General features: G+C 39.4%; 1 long non-coding RNA gene across 1 annotated transcript in view; it reads right to left on the bottom strand.

Moving 5' to 3' along the window:
- Positions 1-22890, bottom strand: part of LOC126498332 (uncharacterized) — a 161305-nt gene extending 138415 nt beyond the window's left edge. Inside the window, exons 1-2 of the long non-coding RNA XR_007590817.1 lie at positions 22754-22890; positions 2774-2955 (exon numbers count right to left, since the gene is read on the bottom strand). This is a non-coding gene — a long non-coding RNA (uncharacterized lncRNA). The remainder of the gene's footprint in view (positions 1-2773; positions 2956-22753) is intronic.
- Positions 22891-24010: the final 1120 nt, after the last annotated feature.

Raw genomic sequence — 24010 nt, 5'->3', positions numbered from 1 at the left:
TCGTGATACTTTAATCCCTAGTGTATTATGGAGACGACAGTTAAAGATGTTTCAGGAACCTGCTAGCAAGCAGCTGGCTCTCACAGTAGAGACTTCATCTGGGAAGTCCATCTTCCTGTAAGCTGAATAGCTGATCCTTGTCTACCTGTGGTTCAATGCGATATGAGGCAAACTGCAATTGTTGAGTAGAGTTAAATAAAATCATAATACATGCACATCAAATTTAGAATCAATGTCTAGTACAGAGGAAGATATAGACTTCAGAAATGCCACACAGCAGCCATTCTTTCTTTCCCATCCCTAATCATCATTCAACTGTGCCAACTAGACAATCAGCAGTAAGCATAATCATGGGAGCTAGAAAAGGTTGTGACTTCCTAAAGTTTGCTATACAAAGGTGAAAGTAAAACTTCTCTCACAAAACAGTGTAAGATTGCAGTAGATTTGAGTCAAGGGTCAGGAATGGCAGTGGGAAATGAGACAAAGGAAGAAGGTTGCGTGGGTCAACTGAGCATCAAACTGAGTGTGGAAAATTGCGTATTAGGAAAATAGCCCTTCAAAAAGGAAGAGCATGAGGAATCATTATTCCCGGAACCAAACAACGAGGGCTGCTTTTGCTCATGAAGATACTGAAGACAGAAGGGAGAGAAGCAGAGACAGAAAAGGCTTGGTCTATGCCCTCAGAGTGGCAGTCAATCAGAGGATTTGGGTTTTTAGCTCAAAATCAGTGCCCAAGATGCTAATATATAAATATCAGGGAACACAATATAGTGTTTAAAACTTGTACTATAAATATTTCTGAAATTATGCAATATATGGAGAGACTCCTGAGATTGAACAAGACCTTGACTGTTCATAAAATATTATAGCATCGAGGAAAGACTTTCACACTCATGGAAAATATTGTACAGTACAGCAGCCCCAGGACTGCGGTACATATGGGGATTGTCCCTTCAGGAAACACGTTTAATGGGACATGATGGTGGCACTGAAGTCCAATGTAACTAGCGTGCTCTGCAATAACAGGGCGCAGCTAGGAGTGTGCACAGAGAAACAGCACACTCTGGGGACAAAGTGAGAAGGGCCTGTCTGCTGTCTGGAGAGGGAGCTGAAGCAAACAGCAGCTCCACTTGCCTCTTATCCTGGATCCCAGCCTCCAGCACTGGGGAACAGGCCTTCACTGCCCAGTCCTCTCAGCCGGTGGTGTTCTCTCTTATGGCAGCCAGGCAGACTAATACAATAATATTTTGCTATTCCAACCTCAGCACTGATCTAACGTCTCTTCTGATTTAACAAAGCTTGCCACAAAGCTCTTTTCTGAGTGTTGGAGTAAGTTAAGGAATTTGGATCAAATAGCCTCATTACTTCTAGCATCTCTAATTCTTTCTGATGAAAGAACAAACCTTTGTGAATTACACAAAATGGAGATTTATGTGTAAAATGCATGCAATCCTGTCATTCGTTTTCTTCTGTGTAGCACAGAATATTAGAAAGTAAGAGTCTCAAGAGTTGTCAGAGGAGGTTGGTGTATTTGTTCAAGATTGGAGCAAGAGTACCTGAAAAACAATGACCTTAACTAATTAATCAAAATGTCGTTAGAATATGCCAGAGTAAACTTAGAAGGTCAATACCCTTAGCTCTTTCAACAGCTAGGAAATTTTATTTTGATAATCAGAGATGCACAAAGTTAACATAGAACAGTCGCATAGACAGCCCTTTCTTCTGCCCCTGATGATGCTCGTTTGTCATTACAGAGCATTTCCCACAGGCACTCAGCCTGCGTCATGTACAAGTAGTGGCTTCTCAAACTTACTTTACCAAAAGTCAGTGCTATGTCCTCCCATCCAGAGTGGAGGTGTCAGCAAAAAAGGCTGGCATAAAAAAAAGGGCAGCATAAAAATATCTGCACAAGCAATTGTAGCTGCAGGTGTCTCCAGAATGTACAAGGTATACAACATGTGGCTGATGCTTAACCAATTAGTTACCAGTGCACTGGACCAGGCTCCCCAGCACACGAAAGGACCAAAAGTGGACCTCTGTTATGACTCTTTTGAATAGTGTTCATTTCATGACCTAAAAGAGATATAATAAAACTACTCCTCTTTCTTGTGAAGTCCATCTCATGCTAAATTTCACAAGCTATACTTCCAAAGAAGAAGCAAAACATTTCTCAAAGCATATATAAGTGGGGAAACTGATAGGTTGTCTCAGTAACTCAGGAGACTGGGGCAGCAGGATTGTTCAAACAGGAGTCCAGAACCCAGATGGTCAAACCAGTTAGACGCTGTCTTCAAAATAAATACCTGATTTGTACTGACTCCTGAGGAGCCAAAAGTCTTACCGAGTCCCCTGATTGTTTTCAAGACTGCCATGTAGCTATGTGTACGCACTCAGCGAGAATGCTTCCCTTTGAAGCAGGACACACATGGGAACTTGATTATGCACACAGGACCTAGCCTGTAGTAATATCTGAAAATTATTCTCACTTATACACTCTTGGGGAACAAGCTTAATTTTATGCATGGAGCCAAATCTTCCTAGGAAAAGTACTCAGGCATTTGGCTCAGAAGCTCTCTCAGACTCCCAAGCAGTGACAAAGCTTGTTCCTTATATATCATGCACCTTAGCTTATTGAGGCAATTCACCCTGATACAAGAGGTACAGATAAAATCTAGGGGGATTTATATATCTCAGTTTTCTAGTTTCACAAAAGCAAAAGACATGGGCATTTTTCTTTCATACCGCAGACCCCTAATGGCTTATGAAAACTTACCTTCTCATCTTAGTAAATCTCAATGATGCATAGATGAGAAGTAGCGATCTTCTCCAGGATCTCCACATGAATCGCTCTGAGCCAGCTGCACTGCAGTAGACTCGCAGCTCACACTTCAAGAGATTGGTCATTTTGTAGTGAAGAATCATCTTTAGAGATCAATTTCATAGTGATCAGAGAAACTGTCAAGAGACAGGAAAATGAAATTACTGGGTATCCTGTCTGTAAAATACTGGACTTAATTCCAGAAAAGCTTCTCATGCTCATTGGATTATATAGATATGTAAATTTGTGATATGTTTTGAGCAGTTAAAATTCTGCAGTTGATGTAACTCAAATTCCAAACACAAAAGAAAAAAAACTTTTTATTGCAGTAATAATACATGTGCACACTGGAGAATAAAACTCCCTGTAGGTCCCATTCTCATTAAGGAAGGCTTCTCTCTCCTTGGTGTGCTTCCAATAGGACAAGGAACGGTGGACAGAACCTTAGAAGGAAGAGCAGCATTGCTGTATTATCAGCTCCCAGGAATGGAAGATCCAAGATAAAAGGTGGACACGGATCTGCACCTGAGGGACCTGAAACACTGACTGTGCTGAGGTAAGGAAAGTCTCAATAGAACTCTCTGGGGAGGTGGGGAGTTTAGGTTAGAGAAAGGCTGGAGAGTCATGCAAATTGACTCGATGACAAGGGTGGCAGCCTGTAGTGAGGGTTGGCTATAGCAATAGCTATGGTACCCCCTTTTTTCACATTTTCTGGTATATAGCTCTTGAAACCCTGGCATTTCCTGCATGATGAGAGTCTCCTATTCATTGATAGCCAGCTCGTCTCCCATGTTTGGTTCAGGAGAATTCTCTGTATTCTGTTAATCATGTTTTGAATAATCGCTGATTGGCCAGGTAGGAAGTATAGGCGGGTCAACCAGACAGGAAGTACAGGCGGGGCAATGAGAACAGAATTCTGGAAAGGAGGAAACCCATTCCTCCCACTCCTGCCCAGATCACCGAAGAAGCAGGATGTGATATGCACTACCAAAAAAGGTACCAAGTCATGTGGTTAACATAAATAAGAGTAATGGGTTTATATAAGCTACAAGAGCTAATAAGAAGACTGAGCTAATGGGCCAATCAGTTTATAATTAATGCAGACAATCTGTCCTTTTCTCTGGGACTAAACGGCTGGGGGGACCAGGTGAGACAGAAACCCCAACAAGCCCAGCCTCCATGTTACACATGTTCACATTCATAGAAGTGAGATGACTTGAGAAGACTCCTGGACAGTCTTTAGACAGGGTTGGTCAAGAGGTCAAATTACTGAGTAATGTCTGAAGATTTTAAGTTACACACACCTCCCTGACCTCTAGGTAGAAGAAAATGTAGCTAGAGACCATGGTGTGCAAACTCCATGACAAAGAATTAAGGCTTTTGTGTGTGTTGATGAAGTTGTTACACGTTTGATGTGCAGGGAAGGTGTGTGTAGGGAAACCTTCTAGAAAGGTGTGCAAGGAAGGTCTGTGGGGGGGGGAGCCTTCTAGGAATGTGTGCAGGGAAGGTGTGTGTGGAACTGTGCACGAAGAAGCTGGTGTTCCCCAAGAGCTAGGGTGTTCTGTCACCCTTCCTCACACACAGTCCCATCATCTCTTCTCTTTGTATCCTTTATAATTTCATAACCACTAAGTATGTGTATTTCTGATTTTTTCTGGCAAATGATAAAACTTGAAGTATAGTGTGTGTTGGGCAAACCTACATTTGGAGCATAAGTAGCCTGGGTGCCCCTTTTGTGTCTGGCTTCTGAAGTGGAAGCCACCTTGTAGATTGAGCCCTTGCATTGTGGGTTCCTCTGAGTCTGGGCTGTTAGTCGGAACGCAGCAAACTGTCGGAGTCAGATGACTACTTGGCGCTGGAAGCACAAGCATGCAAAGGTCTTAAGTCGATTGGTTTTCTGAAGCAGCACTGATATAGAAGGAGTGGAACAGAGGAGCTTGCAGAAGCCTGTGACATCTTGCGTTTGTATCATTCTCAAAAGCTGTGTTTGTATTAGTTCTTGGTGCTCACAGGAGTCCTGTGAAGGAGGAAGAAATACTACTTCTCCCAGATTACAGATCTGCTCCGGGAGTTCAGCCGATTGTTTGAAGATGCATGGTACCTTCAGCAGTGGAGTTGGACCTTAATCCTAATTTCCATGTGATTTCAAGGCTCTCTTTTGGCTGTAAAAGTATTTGATTTCAAAGCTTTCCATTTGAATTCAAAAATCAATTTAAAATACTGAATTAGAGAAGCTTGCCTTCAGCAGCTAGAAATATGCTTTGAACAAGCAATGAAGGAATCTCATTTTGCAAAACTGAGATCATTGCAAAGTCTGTATCAGAAGGCATTGTTGGCTTTAGTGTGTGCTCGGCTGAGCATGTTTCAAATGAAAGAGTCTGTGCATAGAAACTATGAGAAAAGATATGGACAAGAATCAAAAGAAGCAGACAGTGGGGGCTAACCAGGCACACAGTCTGGGTGACATCACATTAGAAAGAATACAGAGGAAAAATTTGGGAGGGTACAGCAAGCTTTAGAAAATGAAGAGATGATGACAGGAGAGGGACACCCTGAGTTTCTGCTGTTTTGTGGAGTAGAGTATGGATCAACTTAGGGAAAGTCAGAATGAAGATGACTTTCTAACCTCCATGAGTGTCCATGGTTGAAACAACTGCCCAGACTAAGCCTCTGACAGGGATGTCTTCAGAACAGCCCCACTTCATAAGATGTGGTAAATGGCATCACAGCTACCTGAAACCCTCTGTAGTTTATGTTCAAACCAGCCACATTTACACTCTAATTCTGTAAGATGACATCTGAGAAAGTAAAGACAAAAATAAAGGAAGAAAGGAAAGAGGAAGGTAGGAAGGGAGGGAGGGAGGGAGGGAGGGAGGGAGGGAGGGAGGGAGGGAGGGAGGGAGGGAAGGAAGGAAGGAAGGAAGGAAGGAAGGAAGGAAGGAANTTAGTTTTGGGACAGCCTCTTGGGTCTTCTTGGTGCTAAGCACACAGCTCCTACTAGGGAAGAAGGGGAAGAAGGAAGGAAGGAAGGAAGGAAGGAAGGAAGGAAGGAAGGAAGGAAGGAAGGAAGGAAGGAAAGAAAGAAAGAAGGAAGGAAGGGAGGGAAAAAGAAAGCACTTCATTTTTTATTCAATAAGTCAAAACAAGAAAAAAATTTCTAGGAAGGTAAGATGTAGCTTAAGCTATTTTTAGAAATGACAAAGCTTTGTGCTAAAACGAGTGTCCTGATTTTAGGCAATGGAGGCCAAGTGAAGTGGATTCTACTGCTTACATTTAAATGTGTTTCACATAAATAATCTTGTGCTCACTCTGTTTACTAGCTAAGTATTGTTTGTACAAGTGAGCTGGAGCCTCCATGAAAAATCAGGAAGTAGATAAGCACTAGTCCCACATATGATTAGATATACATATCAGTATATAGGTACCTGCACTGCACACACGCAACATAACAAACATGAGATTACAAAAAACTAATGAACGAGTAACTATATAAACCAATTGGTATAGAACAACTAGGAAAGACACTCATGTTGGCTTCTGGCCACCACATATAAGCATGTGCACCTGCACTTTTTACACACGACCTTACATACATATCACAAACCACCAAAGAGAAGACTGAACATTCGTAGTCTCTCCTTTTCCTTGAAAAGCAAGAACTGTGCTTCTCACTACCCGAATATTATGAAGGAAAGTAAACACCAATCCAAATGTTTTTATAAGATGAGTGTTGTTTGTTTTACGCACAGCAAAGCTTCCCAGAGCTCATGATGTTTACAGAACGGGGCTAAAAGTGGTATCCTTGGGTTTTGAAATAAAGAACTCTAAAGAGAGAAACCCTTTGCAATGAGGTCTTTGTCATGTAGAAGATGGAAAGGAAAATACAGAATGACTGAGACACCAGGGGGCTGACTGGGAAAAGTTCTGTTTTCACACTAAAGTGTGAGCCTACTGCTCTCTAAGTTCCCTGGTGTCGTGTGGACAACACTTACTGTCCCCTGGAAGCAAGCCTTGCTGATTCTGTTTGACTTTGCTTCCCCAACCCCATTCTGCTCTCCTGAAGACCCTGTAGACCTTCTAAAGGTGTATCAGTGTATTCTAAAGAAATGATCCTTTTCCTGCTCATATACGCTTACAGTAAAGAAATCCCTGACGCAGCAAGATTCAGAGGCACAAACCCATCTCGAGGAACACTGCAAAGCCTGATCCTTCACTGATCCAATTAATGTCATCCAACTACACAACATAGCACATACATTTCAAGCTCCATCCATTGATAAAGGACTTCTGTTGGACTAAGACTTTCTTGTAACAGAATGGATTTCACAGTGCTATCTTTTGAAATTCAGTTATTTATGGAATTTTCTGTAATCTGTTTAAATAATGGTTAAGGAAGCGATGCATTTAGTTTGTAATGACAGTGTTTGGTTAGTGATGAAAATATCTTGCAGAATGTTCTCATTTATAATACTTTGAGATTTGGAAGCTTGTTTAATTATTTGAAGGTTTCTTTTTTAAACTCAGTTAAAAATCTAGAATCTGACTGGATGGACAGCATAGTGATTGCCCGTTGATGCTACAAGAACAAATAAAAGCGAAATAGACCAAGAAAAGAATGACTGCCAAATCCTTGTCTGACTTACAGATGGCTCTGTGGAATGGAGTACCAAGGAAGAGAATAATGCATATGCCTGTATCTTTTAGTAGTCTGAATATGGATTCTGGAGATAACTGTAGATAAATTCTTCCATCCTTATGTTCTTATCATCTGAGACTTACATATCTGAGGTTAAAATGTAGACATTGTCATTTGAGGCTGAAAAGTAAAACCATAATTGTTTCATGGAGGTTACACTTTCAGAGACCTAAGTCTCCCCACCTACACTGTCTCTTGCTGGTGGATGTTCTCAACACTCATAAACTACTAATCATTAAGATTTTATTTTATTTTCCATGATGGAGTGTGTGTGTGTGTGTGTGTGTCTGTGTGTCTGTATGTGTGGTAGGGCAATAAGCTACTGAGGCAACTGGAGTGAGGTGCATCCCTCAAAGTCTTCTACTCCTAGCCCCTATCTCTAGTCTCTTTTTAGTTAAAAAATATTTTGAGACAGACTCTCACTAAATTAAAATCACTCTGTATCTTAGCAGCCACTGAACTACTAGACTTTATGCCTTGACTTCCAAAACACCTGGACTTAAAGACCTACACTAAAAGGCCTGGATTCTGGAATTTTTATTAAAGTTTCTTCAGTAACATTGAAGCAAAACAGAATTTCCAAAATAAATTTTCTATATTGTCATTGATTCACTGAATATGTTGTAAAGGCATAACCGTGTAACATACATATAAATCACATCCCATCAGAGGACTGTATTCATTGGTTCTTCACAATGGGACACTAGATATTCTTAGAAAAGTAAGGCTAAAATATATCTCTATTTCAGTGTTCCTAAATGACCCTGAACATCCTATTTAAGACAATCATGCAAAGAAGATCACCAAGATGTATAATTCATTTAGGACTAAGAGAACAAGTGTCTTAAAAAGATAATATATTGAGGCTATCAAATGCACATGTCCCAAATATTTTATCTACTTCTCTAAGTACAGACTTACTTAGTGCTGCCACAGCTCTAAATTCATTTTAAAATGCCAAGCAACATGCACCCAGATTTGCAGGGGCTCCAGAAAAAACGGCAACCTTGGCTGGCTTTCCTCTTGCAGGTAACTGGTGCCTTTTTCATAAGTTGAAGATAACTTGCATTATCATAAGGTACCCACTTAATCACTCCCAGTTCTTGCAGTTTAAGAAGTAGGAAGTAATTCAAAAATGTTAAAGACACAAGACCCGAAAACCTCACATTCTTAGAGATTTCAATGTCCTTTTTCCCCAGTTCCCAGTGATTTCTTCAGCAGTGATGATTTTACTTGTATAATGGAGCTTTCAAGCCACTTGGGTAGGATGCCTGATTCCTGAGTCCACCATAGAGAACCTATCAGGCCTAATTAAGATTGGCCCCACTGTCTTTCAAGCTTGCTAACAGTATTCCTCTCACATAAGATGTGTTTCCTAGTTAAAGGTCAGATAGATAAAATCAGTGGTTCCTATAACCACCACCACTGCCCCAGCAAACCAGAGACTGAAAGTGGGGTGTTTACTGTTCACTCTCTTCTACTGTGATATGTTATGGTGGCATTTCTGCCAGGTGTCTTACATTCCATCATCAACAGTGTAAACCAACAACAACAATAAAATTGGAATTCTCGTTTTCAAGATCTTTAACAGTATCTGAAAGTAAATACTAATGCAGGTCTCTTCCTTCTCTTTCCCTTTTCATTCTCTTCTTTTTAATTCTCTAAAACTAGAGAAAAAAGTAGTGGGGAGGGACTTGGCTGTTTGTCACTTCATTTTAACAATGCAAACGGGGACAAACAAGCAGGCTGAATTATCCAAATTAACTCATTTGATGGATGAAATTAAATTAGGTAGTGTGTCAGCACTCTACTTCACAAACACAACCTTAGCTGTGGCTGAAGTTCAGACTGACTGGAAGTAATCATGGAAGAGGCAGATAAGAATCAAAGCAGAGCCAGTTCTGGGGACAGAGCAAAGCCACCCTGGCTTGCTGATATTGATATACTTTTGTGCTTACTTCACTTTCTTTATGACTTTAAATTAAGGAAGAGTTTAAAAAATATGAAGTTTGCTTTACAGAGAAGGAAGCAAGATAAAAATTGCCCCCAAATTAAAAAGATGAGACAAGTGAAAATTATTTTTAAGCAGAAGCCAGAGCACAGTTAATCCATAAAATTTGTGCATGAAGTCATTTCCTTCTCTAACAAGGAGCTTCAAGTCCAGCATGTAAACATCTAAGCTCCGGAGAAGGCCCAGGAAACACAGTAAACAAACCTCAGAGTCCATAAAAAGCTGACCAGCTGATAGGAATGAATGAGGCTTTCTGCAAATAAAGAAAGAAAGTAATTTACAGAGCTATAGTAGATAAGGTGCCATAAATGACTCTCACTTATGAAAAATGCCTTCTTTTGATGATTTCTGAACATATGCTTCAAAATATAATAATGACATCACCCTGAAGTCCAAGAAAGGGGGCTATGTCTGTTGGTTTTGTTTCTGGTCTTTTTTCCTTCCTTCCTTCCTTCCTTCCTTCCTTCCTTCCTTCCTTCCTTCCTTCCTTCCTTCCTTCCTTCCTTTCTTCCTTTCTTTTCAAAAAGGAAAGAAGAGAAAGAATGCTGGATTGTGTCTAGATGTGTGATTTCTGGTGGTCTTAATTCACCCAAGAATTCTTTAGGGATAGGCATAAAGGATAGATCATTTATCTTCCAAATAAGTATTCATAACCACCATTTCACTAAGCCAGATCTTGAAGGGCTTAGGTCATAGTAGAGATGAATATTTCCCTTCCCACAGAGCCTGGAATGGGGCATTTCTGGGCACTATTAGTGACTAAGCAATAGGGAATTAGTAATTCTCTTAGATCATGTTATTTTTGCAATTCTCTTGGATAAGTTTTAGGAAGAAAACACCAACTAGAAAAAGTCTTCATGTGATCTCAAGCTTTTTAATATGAATGAGGAAGAACTCATCAAAATAGCGGACATTTATTTCTCTGAATATAGTATTGCTCTCTAAGCTTCCTAAATAACAGATAGCAATTTCCCCCTTTTAACACAAAGTATTTGATTAAGAAGTTCAATTTACATACACATTTGCCAATCTTAATTTGTTGCTCCAATAGTTTGTCCTAGTGATCATTAGAAAATACATGAGATTGGTACTGTATAATGAGGAATGGATGCATTAGATGCTTTAAATGCAATGGCATTATAACTCATCTTGTATCATTATCAAGATGCAACATAAAAACATAGAAGTATTTGCATTTTCTTTATTCTGATAGTCCACGGTGACCATCATCTTATCCTCTGTTCTCACTTAGATTTTCTATGCCTTCTTCATCATCTGCAATTTTTCTCTTTTTATCTTTGCTTAGATTAAAAGTCAAGACTAGACATCTGATTCTGCTCTTTACCAGACTAATAAAAATCTATTCCCTAAGGTGCTGATGATGTTTCTTACATTGACATCTATAAAGCCTTTGGATGGTATGTTTTCTATTCTGTCGTGACCACAGGAGACGCAGCATAGCTAACTTTCGTTTAAAGAATTTGATGATATAAATTGATTAACTCCACATTTGCTTTTAAATAAATTCTGAACTCACTCTTCCTCCTGTCATCAGACTTACCAATTTCTCCTTCTCACTTCACCACCTACAGCCCTAGCCTGAATTGTCTAACTTAGGCTGTCAGTGCATCACCAAAACATCTCTGGGGACGAAACCTCCCGTGGCCTTTCAACTGCGATGGACCCTTTTCTGTCCTTCCATTTCATTTTGTCACCACAACCTCCCTGCCACCCATTTCTCTTAGCTGGTACTTAATGATAACCATTTCCCAGAGTTGCATCTGCAGTCCTGGCTTTGCTGGGGCTACTACAAAGGATCAGGTGGAGGCATGAGGAATGGCAGATGACTCACTGCCACTGTTGGTAAACTTAGCCAGATCTTGGTGCCCGGACCACCTACAAACACAGGGACTGGGGACTACCAGAGTGCCATGGGTGAAAAGAGCAGGGCTGGCAGCAGTAAGGAGAAATAACCATCTCAAAAAGATGCCTAAAAGCAAGAAGCTGCGAAACGAACAAACAAACAAAAGAAGTCTACTGACCTGTGGTCATTGACAGAGGCTACCACTCAACCCAGAGTTATCCAATGATGCAGTTAAGAAAGAGCCCCTTAGCCAAACCCTGACATCACGATGCTTCATGTCTTTAATATCTCTCAATGTCTGCAGGGGATGATACCCACCACAACCCCCAAAAAGTGTGTGTGTGTGTGTGTATGCCTTGTATTATACATATAAAACATTTAATTTTATGTGGAAACTTAAAACTTAAAAACTGATTTCAAAAAGAGAAGGCACAGAGGGGGGAAGAAGAAAAGGAGGAGGAGGGAAGAAGAGAGGAAAGGAGTGAGGGAGAAGGAAGGGAGGGAGAAAGAAAGGTAAGATTCACTCCATAACTGATAGCTAATCATATATTTTTGTCATTGCTCCTTTAGGCTACACAGAGATGAATTGGTGAAAAATCTTCATCCACTAACTGCAGGAAGGCCTAGAAAGACTAGTAGGTAATTGACAGAATGTTCCCAACCGTTTCCTGTTGCCTGCAATCAAATGCTGCATACAAGTTTATGCATCTACTGTACTGTACATAAAAGTACAGCAGCTACAAGAACGTACAAGTACATACAAGTAATATATATATATGTATATATATATATATTTTCTCCCCATTGATCTAAGTTTTCAGACTCTAAGATACTAGCAATGCTGTTGTCAGTTTTTGATCAGAGAAAAAAATTGAGCCATCAAAGGCAAATGTAAATTCCCCAAAGTCACACAAGCATGAAGTGAACACTCAAAACGGTGTTATTACACATAGAACCAACAATCTGTTCAATGAACTATTCCAAGCCAGCAAGACAGTCATGCCTTTGTCTCTAGAGTAGATCAATAATTAAAACATTATCAACAATTAAAGAAAAGGAAGCCTTGAGGTTGAATGAAGGCAAGAGGGAGTATGTATGGGAGATGTTGGAGAGAGGAAAAGAAAAATAAAAATGATGCAATTGTTTCTATAATCTCAAGAAAATTTTAAATTACAAAATAAACACCATCCACTGTCTGCGAGAGTCTCTCCTGACTTACCTCAGTTTCACACAGATCTGAATATGGTATATCTGCTTTGTGTACATGTTCATACACATATACTCTCTCAGAGTTAGAGGAAAATGACTGGTTTTGAGATCTGGAAACACACTTCATATATTTTTACTTCATTCCAGGGATTTAGATAAGTGTGTAACCCATCTGTAGTACTTAACCAATCTCAAATAAAGATCTGCATCCCATCCACTTAGATATTTAAATGTTCAGTCACACATTCATAATTTGTGCATGAATGTGGGCATGCTTGCATAGGTGGTTTGCATATATACATGAATATATGTGCATAATATGGAATAGGTATTACACATATTTATTTTGTATATTTCCTATGCATATAGAAGATGTACAAATAGAGAGGTGGAGTAATTTGTTGTGCAGGACACACTCTGTGAGCCACAGTGATAAGTTAAAATATCCTAGACCTCTTTTATCACTATAATAAGCATGCAATCAGATACTGTAATTCAATATATTCCAAAGGGAAAAAACACAAACATCTAACATTTCTAAATCTCCTCTCGTTCAAATTAGTGTCCCCAATGAGATAATACTGACTTATTTATCCCGTCACTGAAACCAAGCCTCATCTTTCAGGATCTATAACTCTACCTTGGGTAAAGGCTTCTGATGATCAAGAATCTAGATATTAAAGATTAAAAAAACATTCAAAGTTTCCCTAGACAATTTGAATAGTGTCATCACCCATGTTTGCAGAAAGACAGGGGATGGAGGTCAGAGGAATGGCAGTAAGGAGTCCGAACTCTTGTTCATCTTGTCAAACATGGTGGAGAATATTTTTTTTAATTATACCCTGACAATTTCACACACTTATATACTAACTTTGGGACATCTTTAACTCATCCTATCTACTCATATCCTGCCCCATTCCACCACTGAAATCTTTTGCTCCCATCAATTCCCCCACCTGCACGGATGTCTTGGTTTTTGTTGTTGCTGTTGTTGGTTTTGCTGCTGCTGTTGGTTTACTAATAGTGACCTATCTTTGACTCCCCATGGGGACTGTGAGGGCCTCAGGGACTCGGATTCTACCTAAAACTGAAGGAAATGTTGTTCTAACTTGTGTGCTTCCAACCTCAGCATATCACTGACAGCTCCTGCATTGTTTGAATTGTGATGCAAAAGAAAACAAATGTCTGTGCAGACAAAACAGGTGACGATGTCCTTTAAAAGAACATCTGAGGGCTGGAGAGATGGCTCAGTGGTTAAGAGCATTGCCTGCTCTTCCAAAGGTCCTGAGTTCAGTTCCCGGCAACCACATGGTGGCTCACAACCATCTGTAATGAAGTCTGGTGCCCTCTTCTGGCCTGCAGACATACACACAGACAGAATATTGTATACGTAATAAGTAAATAAATATTAAAAAAAAGAACATCTGATTGGGTGATTTCTAGAATACATTTTAAAGTCATTGTAAAAGCTTGTATAGAGGCCTCTTCCTTATTTGACAAAATGTCCATATTTGGATTTTGTTCACCCCATTTAATATAGACAGTGATGCTATAGTGGGTGGTATAGGGGTTTCCTTACTCATATTTCTCATTGTGTTATTGAATACAAAAGTCTCAACACATCATACAGACACTAAATGCATAACAAAGATCCTCCTAGGAGTGTAGTCAGATACAAAGCAAGCACACATGTGCGTGTGTCCACACAGACACGTACTCTCATGCATTCACATGCATACACATATACACATACTACAGCTAACTCTGTATCTTCAACCCTCCTGAAATAGGATTTTTTTTCTTACATATTTTCTTCTGAATGCCATCTTCACTCAATAAAAGCCACATTTCTGAGGCATTTAGTGTGAGTTGCTATTTATGCCACTCAATAATTCCCATCATCTGCAAAAAACATGTTTATATCCTTTCCACACCCTTCAGAGATGAAAGGAAGAAGTCTGAGTGCTAAAATGGCCTCATGTGCCCAAATCATGCAAATTTCCTCAACCATTTCCTAGATTTGCAGATGTGGAAATTGCTTCTGGGATTTTTTTTTCTTGTGAGTAGGTATACAACGGTATGAATCTCAAATCAGCTTTTGTCCTATCCCATAGTTCTGAAATATCACTCTGCCAATGATGAGAAAGATTTATTACTGAGGCATTGTGCAATTCTGAATGGGGTATAATCTTCTATTTTAATCTTTTCTGAGGCAACTGGATAAGAAATTACAAATGCAAAAGATGCAGGTCCCTATACGTGTGTGCATGGACTTACATAAAACAGACACGTATGGTATGACAACCCAATAGGAATGAACACTCCTGCAATACTAGATAGACAGGGGCAAACCTCAGCTCTGCACCCTAGGGAGAAAAATAACTAAGGAAGCCTGGGCAACGTGCTACCGCGACACAGAGAAGACCCTCAATGAAGTGTTTTAGTCTCTAAGGATCCTGGGATCACTTTCATTCTCAGATTCTTGATTGCCAGGTAAAGAGGGGACTGTAAGTTGTTCAACTTTTTAAGCCTGTGTATTTGCACATATTCTTCTACAGTATTCAAATAACTTCGTATCTCATTTGGGGGGAAAAAGATGCTTGCTTGCAAGACAACAGAAAATCATGTAACCCTATGGAAGAAATAACATCAAAATGACATTCACAGATCTTAAAAATAAGCAGTTTTTTTTCCACCAAAAAATTTATGATGACCTTTTAAATCATGTAAGAATTTCTTTTAGAGATATATGTAATGATAAAGTGTTTGGGGTTTAAAACTTATCCAGTAGAAAATAATATCAGCATTGTGTTTGAATAAACATTGATGCAATTTAAATGGATGATTTCAGCTGAGCCTGATAGAAAGGGGTTTGCAGGTAGCCTTTTCTGAATGACTTACCGCTCTGTTCTGGGGTATTTGTATTCACTTCTGAAGTAATCCCTTTATTGTATCCTAGTAACTATTTTGTTGCTGTGAAGAGCCACCATGACAAAGGAGTCTTAGAAAAGAAATCATTCAGTCAGGGGCTTGCTTACAGTTTACAGGTTATTCTATGACCATCATAGTAGGGGGCTTGGCAGCAGGCAAATAAGCAAGCAGGCATGTCACTGGAGCAGGAGCCCAGTGCTTACACCCTAATCCGCAGGAAGAGACAGAGCTAGACTGGGCCTGGTGTGGGCTTTTGAAACTTCGAAGTGCATCCCTAATGACATACCTTCTCCAATGAACAGCAGCTTCTAATACTTCCTAAATAATCCCACTAACTGGGAATCAAACATTTAAATGTATTAGCTTATAAAGGCCACTCCCTTTCAAACCAAGTCTTGTTATCAGTAAGGTGGAATCATGAGTGGCTGGAAGGCACAGATGACAGACACCACTTTTGTCTAAATGTCTTGAGTCTAGAAAATCTGATAGGCTTCTCCAAGAGGGTGGGTATCAGGAGTGGGGGAGTTTGGGAAGGATACAGCAAAAGGGCAGCAAGGGCAGTGCATAAGGAAATTGGAAGGTGGGTTCTTTACACACCCCAGAGGCCAGCCCCCTCACTCAGTGTCATTCTGAAGTTGCTCTTGGGCATCACTCTGCCTTAGCAAAGAAGTAACATAGAGCAACTGTGATATAAAGTTTGGAATGTAATTTTCTATCTGTTATATTTGTTGAAGTGTCATAAAATATCACTGATGAACTAAATAACTTGAAAATCACTAATGGTATTTTTTTTTATTTTTTGTACTTTTAAAGATGATATGTACCAACCTCATTTCTCTCTGTCCCATTTTTATCCCAGGACCTAGACCAAATGAGAATAGTGTTTTAAATGGAAGTCTATCATCTTTCCTAGTGATATTACCCACTATGTTCAGTATTATTGATATTATCCTGCTAACACTATTTTAGCTCTAAGGTTGAAGATAACAGTTACTGAAGAAAAACAAAGTGGGATAATCTTTTTGTATGCTGTGAAAGCCAAGCCACATTCTGGTTGGTTTAATAAAGAACTGAATGGCCAATAGCCAAGCAGGAGAAGATAGGTGAGACTTCCAGGCAACGATACAAAGTCTGGAAGAGCTGAGAGGTAGAATTCACCAGCCAGACACAAAGCAGAGTTAATGAGCCATGTGTCAGAAGATAGACTAATGAAAAAGGGTAAATTTAAGTTTTAAGAGCTAGTTGGGACAAGCTTAAGCTAAGACCAAGCTTTCAAACTTAATAAGAAATCTCAGTTTTATTATTTGGGAACTGGCAGTCCAAATTAGGTCTGATTATAGCAAAGAATAAAAGAAAAGTATTTGAATACAGAGTAACCTTTCAAATATACAGGAACTTGATAAACATGGCACACCACATTATTCTTGTCCTAAATATTGCTCTTGAATTTGTCTTCTTAAACTAAATGGTTTTTGGCAAAGATAAATATTACATCATTCACTACTCCACCTTTGTTACTGTCCTCAAAGATTCTAAAACTAAAATGGAGACACTGAAGCTTTTCATGCACTCCTCAAAAAAGCTCATCCCTACCTGCTGTCCCATCCTCAACAGGGATATCTGGCATTTCTGTGCCATAATTCACAATGTCTTTGAATTGCTTACAGAGTGGTACAGGTCACCTGGGCTCATCCTTATCTTCCGGGGAGGCTGCTACGGTTACATGAGAGTCATGTTCTCCACCTTCCACCTTCTTCATCCTCAGTAGACCACAGAGTCCCCAGTTCAACTTACTCTTTTTAATTTTTTCTTATTGTACTTAGTCTTTTTATTCCCCATTTATGGGAATCCTTACCTTTCTCTTTATCTGTGTCAGTTTACTCAATGAATGAACCTGTGACTTGTTTATTTTATATGTCTATTTCCCCCAGATTGTCCAAGCAATGATCCTTCTGAGTGATCAGTTGTCATTATGGACTCATCTTTCTCCAAATTGTGGGTTCCCTTTAAAGCATCCCTTTCTTCCTAGCATCTCCCATCACGGCATTTGCTATACACTTTGGGTCATCACATGTTAGCTGCTTGTTTTCATCACCTCGATCCCAAACCTTCTATGCTTGCTTTTTAAAAAAGAATATTTTTAAATTAAGCCATTTTTCTCTGTTATGCAACAGTCCTTAGGTGTTTTTGACACCTACAATGTCCACTGGACTTTTGCAGCCCCCTTTTTCTCCACCCCTTGGGAATGCCTTCTGCAGCCCCTTGTCTCCTGTGCAGATCCTGCCTTGCCTGATTCAAAACTGCCTTCACTGTTGTAGCTTCAGTTAAGTGTGAGCAAAATTGTTACATTTAAAACAAACTGAATGGTAGCTTTATTAGTGGTATGTCTTTCTGCGTATGCTGCTTGCAGAAAAAAAAAAAAGAGTTAAGGCAACTTTCTTCAACTATGGAATAATTTTCTATTCTTCTATATAATTATGATTTATTACCAGAGCCTTAATTTAAGTCCTAACAACTCAAAGCTTGCATTTTTAGAAGCCTCTTCATTGCTTCCTGTGAGGAAGAGAATCAGCCCTTCATCTGTGTTTAATCATTTTGTATTCAAAACGTCTGCAGCCCTTTTATGAAACAGATAGAAAATCCAGAGCATTACTGAAGATTTACTGGGCTTGTATGCAATCCAGGAGATGCCAGTGTTTTTGGCTTATTATCTTCACATGTGACACTTGGAACTTCACCCTATTTATGAAGCAGTAACTCTTCATCTTCCCAGAATTACCTCTGCAACTGCTGACTCCAGCCCATTAGTTGATACTCTATCTTGTTTCTCTGCCCCCATTCTCATCCTGAAAGCATATACCTCCTCTCCTAAAACCTCTACTAAAGGCTTCCCTGTAATTCCTCAACACAAAAGGTAAAGGCTGGACCTCCCTGAGCCACACTAGCTTGCTAACTTAGTCTGCAATATCAGAACACATGTAGTTGTTCAACAAATATCATATGATACTGACATAACCTCAGAATAATAACAGTAAGGAAGATTAGATATGACAGAGTCAAAAATATCCATGGTTCTAAAAAATAAGGTGTTTAGGAACAGTTCTAAAAAACAATATGTGAAGGAACAGTGCCTGAAGTGTTTGTCATACAAATGCAGACAAGCCAATGTGCCACACAGTCTACTGTCTCCCCCTTCCTGCCCCATCAAACTCTTTCCCTAGGCTTTCTGGTTCCTGTTATCATCTCTCAGCAGAACATGAGCTAATAAGCCAGCTCTCCTGAGGAGTATGGTATTTTCTGTTGAAATCCTAAGTATATTTACATGCTGGTTGGTTAAATGAAGCCTCAGTATGAGAAGAGTTAATTCATCGGCCAAAACAACAAAATTGGAAAGGGGACATAATTTAGACTTGTCCATGCTATATTAGTATAAATGACAACCCATTCGAATATTTCCACCTGGATTTGCATTACCGTTTCTTCGTGGCCCCAAAAGAACAGTGTATCCCTACATGGGGAGGAGGGGGATTGGGTTTTCTTTAAATGGGGATCATCTTTATGATTAGTTTTGTATCTCTGGTCACTCTCAGCAGACATCTACTGGATGAATCTGTGAATGGACAGGGAACGGACTTTTATAGCTAAAGGTACTTCGCGAAATGTTTGAAGTGCTGATTGCCTTATTCTCTCAAGGGAAGAGAAAGAAGCCTGACAACCACACAAAATTACAACTTTCATTGGGGTCACAATGCTCAAAGCGATGACTTCTCACATGATGCTATCCAAAAATGTTTACAGCCATGTCGTTAATAGGTGCTTGAAGTCCTATATGCAAATGTCTAACTGGATCTCCCAGAAATCCACAATGCAGTTAGCTCCTCCTTCAGTCACCATGATGCAAACACTGATGAGTCTTTGTCTGCTTTGGACGATAGGAAAGTCTTTCTAGGAAGTGGCTCTAGTCACAAACTAGACGTGTTTTCATTGCTCCTTTGCTTTTTCAAGTTCAAATAACCATAAAATCACGCCCTTGTTTGTCTCCATGAACCTTGGTGTCCATGAATTTTCCTACTGGCACTCCTTTAATCTGGGCCAAACTAGTTCTTAACACAGAAACTAAATTCATCTATGCCTGCTTTTTACCTAATTCTAACCATTTGCCAAAAGTCATTCAAAATCGTTATTTTAGAGATTATCATTTTGTATTACAAAGCACTTTGTTATGTCTTAGAAATACAACTGACATTTAAAAATATACATTATCAATTTAAAAAATGTCCCTTACTTCCACAAGTATGTCTTCCTAACATAGTCCCTCTCTGTCCCCTTCATCCCATCCACCTCGACTTTATGAATTCTGCTTGTTCCATTTCATCCCTGAACTTTCTCAGGTGCTTATTCTCATTGAACCCCGTGTTCTGGAGCATGCTGCTTCTTTTCTCAGGACGACATATGGAAGGATCTTGTTGATTCTTAGCTGTCTCACTGCAGCACTGACCCCTGGGCAAATCTTATTGTGTTTTGAAAACCAGTTCTGTGGCTGTGGTTTCTTTATGTAAAGAAGAAACTGGACGGAGCAGAAAGGAATCCATGCTCTGGGTCATTTTCATTTTGTAGAAACCTATGGTTTAGTTGGACCCTTCCCTTGCTCTCAGTTTTCTTGCTTCCTTCCTTCACCCTCTTCTTTCTCCCTCTGTTTCTCCCTTCTGGTTTTCCTCTGTCCTTCACAAGATGACTTCTCAAGGCATCAGTCGTTCACGAATCTATTCAGTTGAGTACTTTTTTATATGTTTACATTGACATCTGACAATAGGCATCTCTTAATCCAGATAAACAAATTATTTAAAATTTTTCAAACATAAATGATATTATTATCATATTAATACTATCATAATTATTGTTATTGTTATTATAGAACTTTTTAGCTTCTCACACTGTTTCCCCCTACTTTTCCATGTCCCTGTTTTTTACTGGTTTGGTCTTTCATTGTCTAGAATAGATCATGAAACGAGTATCTAAGAAAATGCTGTCGAAAGTTGAATTTTCAAATTTTTTTCAATAATATGAAACAATGATCCTTTGATCCTTATCGCTGACAGATCCAGTGAGGATAAACTGAACATCACTTTCCCTAAATAATTTTGAAGGTGTGCCTCCTCCATTGTCTTCCAGGAGCAAATAGTTCTGGATGGCTTTTTTCAGATTTTAAACCAAATTATTAGACCCATGAAAGCATTTCCCCAGTAGTAAGGCAACGTCTCACACAGCTCTCGGTTGACCTTTTCTGCGGCTCTCAGCTCCCACAATAATTCTTCATTCATTACAACTAAGGGATAAACACCAAGTAGAACCGAACAGACTTTCTTCCTCTGGTGTTGGCTGTTCCCGTTCTGGGAGGCTGTGTCATATGCACAACTAATCTCATGTCTCCTTGACTTCCTCCCATGATCTGTGACAGTTCCTTGACCAGCATTTTGCATGATGCTGACACTTTTAAAAGCACGTCAGGTATTTTTGTTAACTTATATGTCAGTTTTGCCTTGACCAGTGTTTACTTGTGATTTCATTGGGGTACGTATTTGAAGGAAGAATGTCATAGAGAGATGAGCCCCTCTAGTTTAAAAACTTTTGTGGACTATGAGTCAGGGTTTCTGTAGGTGACAAGATTTTCCTTCATTGAATTTTAATCATCAGTGTTTCCTAAGTATGAAGCTTTTCTTCTGCTGGGTGAAGTTTGCATTGAACCCCATCTGGGGTGCCTCTATACATAGTGAAGCTCTAAAACTCTCATTTACTTCTTCTTTGATATTCTCATTCCTTTATCTTTGTCCTCATGCAATGCTGTTTACACCATCATTTATTAGCAGTTTGTTTATATGGTATCTTGAGTTGCTTACTTTTTTGAGTAAATTAGTGCTGAAGATAACTTAAAAGGGAAGGGTTCTTATGTCTCTTTCTCCAGCGTTTACAAGGTACGACAAGCTTTGCTTTCAGATCTCCACACACTCAGAATGAAATACAAGGAGGGGTAATTGCTGCTGCTTCTTCTCTTAATAATTAAAAAAATCCTTTGTCCTATTTTGGCCTCTGAATACTTCAAAGCAATGACTCGCAATTTGCAGCATTCTTTGCTTCCTTCTGGCCTGCAGCTGGCAGGGTGGGCATGCTGGTTGTATGCCTTGGCCCTCTTGCCCCAGTCCTAAACGAAGGGGAGCCAAGAGTTTGGTCATTCTGACACCAGACGCTATAAGCAAAGTGTGGCTATGTTTTCTCTGGCAAATGAGGGAGATGGCCCATGGTTGACATTGACAGGGTAGTTTTCGGTTACCAGCTGCCCAGCTCTGGGAGTTTCCCTCTCCCTTAAGGCTCTGGGACACCAGCATGAGGTAATGTTCCTTTGTCTTCAGCAACACTTGTCACAACCAACGTTCAGACTATTAGATAAAAGCCAATTTTATGATTTTACGATTTTCTTTTCTCATTAAAGTAAGTCATACGAAGAAAACATAAATTGGAGCTGTCTTCCAGATTTGCATGTTGTGGTTTACTCTGGCTTCCTGTTTATTATTGAGCCACTTCAAAAGACTGAAATTCTAGAATCCTTAAAAATGACTCCACAAATTACATCCAATGTTCTAAGCAGAAAAGTATTTTTTGTACAAATATTATAACTAAGGTAGACAAGGGACTCTACCTAAAAGTGTAGACGATCAAGAGTCAGCTTACCCAGTCAGTCAGTCACCCTATCTGCATGGCATTGGCCCTCCCTCGGGGTCTGTTCTAATGTTAGTGTGTCAGGGTTAATGCCTGCAGAGTGGGAAGAGACAGGTAGTAATTGGGTTTCCTGATTCTAGGAAGACCTGTTTTCAAAAAGTCACAAATGAGAGGAAAATCAAACAAATGGCTAAGATGGTTTCTTAGATTATTCATGCATTACCCTATCTGCCCATCAAACTTTAATGACTGCACATAAAGTTGTTCTATATTTAATTTGTGCAGTGAATTCCCTTTAGGATAAATACATGGAGGGAGGATGACCTTGTTAGTTAAAGTGATGCTTGACATAATTTTAGAAATTACAGCAATCTTCTAATGCTAGCAAGTCCTGTGGTTCATGTAGTGTTTCCTGAGGTATAATTCATACTTCAGCTATGAAGGACCAAAGCCTGCAACTGGACACAACAACAAAGGTCCAGAAACATTGTGGAAAGCTCATCTTCTTACCTTATACCTTACAAGTCAATCACTGATATGCAGTCTTTGCCAACCTCTCTTCAGACTCAGCATGCCTCACCAGCATTCACGCTATTCCCACATGTTCCCATTGTACACTGCGTCTCTTGAGTGATTTGAAGATTCTTCTAAGATTAATGCAGACATAAAAAAAAACATCATGCTTGTCATCTGGTCTGTGCTGAGTCTTCAGATGGGAAGAACTTTAGAGGTGAACTTTAGAAAAGTCACTTGTTTAAGAAATGTCGGGAAACGATGCCTGTCTGGGAATTGTGCAGGGACATGTGAGACAGGAAAACATTGATTTTGGAGGAAGACAGATCTTCTATTTACCTTTATTTCCTTCATCAGAATGGCATGCCCACTGGAGATTTTACGTACTTTCAAATCTTTCTCTGTGTGTAAAAACGGGAAATATATGAGTGTATCTATGTAATACATATATATGTATACACAAATATAAATATATTTGTATATTTTTATAGATTCATATATTTTAATATATATCTTCAACCATGTGTCATGGGAATATTAATTACAAAAGAATTGAGAGTCTTGCATAGTGTACAGCTTTTAGGGGTACTCCATTGGTTATATAAATAAGAAAGTTGAGAGGAATGTAAATCTCCCTTCTAGATGTTAAATGATGAAGTAGCAAACAGTTACATATCACAGAGTGTTAAGTTCTAAGATTAGATTTAAGATAAATTATTTGAAAAGAACCGCTAATGTGAAGTCAGCTCCCATTTGGTGCTCACCCTTGGAGCAAGCTTTTAGAAGCTGTGGAGAATTCTTCTGACTCTGTATGATTTATGCTCTGCAGGCATTGAAGAGCACAGCACTTCCTCTTGTCTCCTTTGTGGAGGTATGCTCCATAAACATCCCCGTTTCCCCTTCACGCCTTCCTTTCTTCCCTTCATTCTAATAATGACCTGGAAGTACAAGAAAAATTACTGTCAGGTAAAAGCTTTTTTAATAGATCCTGCAATGAAAATTATAATTACTTTAAAGCAGTCAGATTGTAACACTAAGAGGTAAGGACTCGAGTGTGTTCTTCCTAAGTACTCCACTGCATCTCCAGTGATACATTCTGAAGCCCTGGAGGAGCTCCCGCTCCAAGAACTGACATGCTCAATCTCCCTGCTGATGAGAGCCACTTCAGTTTTATATTGTGTTATTATAAAGCTGCATAAGTGGGAACGAGAGATGAGATCAAGCACTCACATGATCATCATCCAAAGGCTTTGA

The sequence above is a fragment of the Alexandromys fortis genome, unplaced genomic scaffold, assembly GCF_014885135.2.
Source record: "Alexandromys fortis isolate MF-2015 unplaced genomic scaffold, M_Fortis_MF-2015_v1.1 scaffold_3, whole genome shotgun sequence".
In the NCBI taxonomy this organism is placed as follows: domain Eukaryota; kingdom Metazoa; phylum Chordata; class Mammalia; order Rodentia; family Cricetidae; genus Alexandromys; species Alexandromys fortis.
The sequence above is the reverse complement of the archived record's forward strand: the minus strand, read 5'-3'. Positions and strand labels throughout refer to the sequence as shown.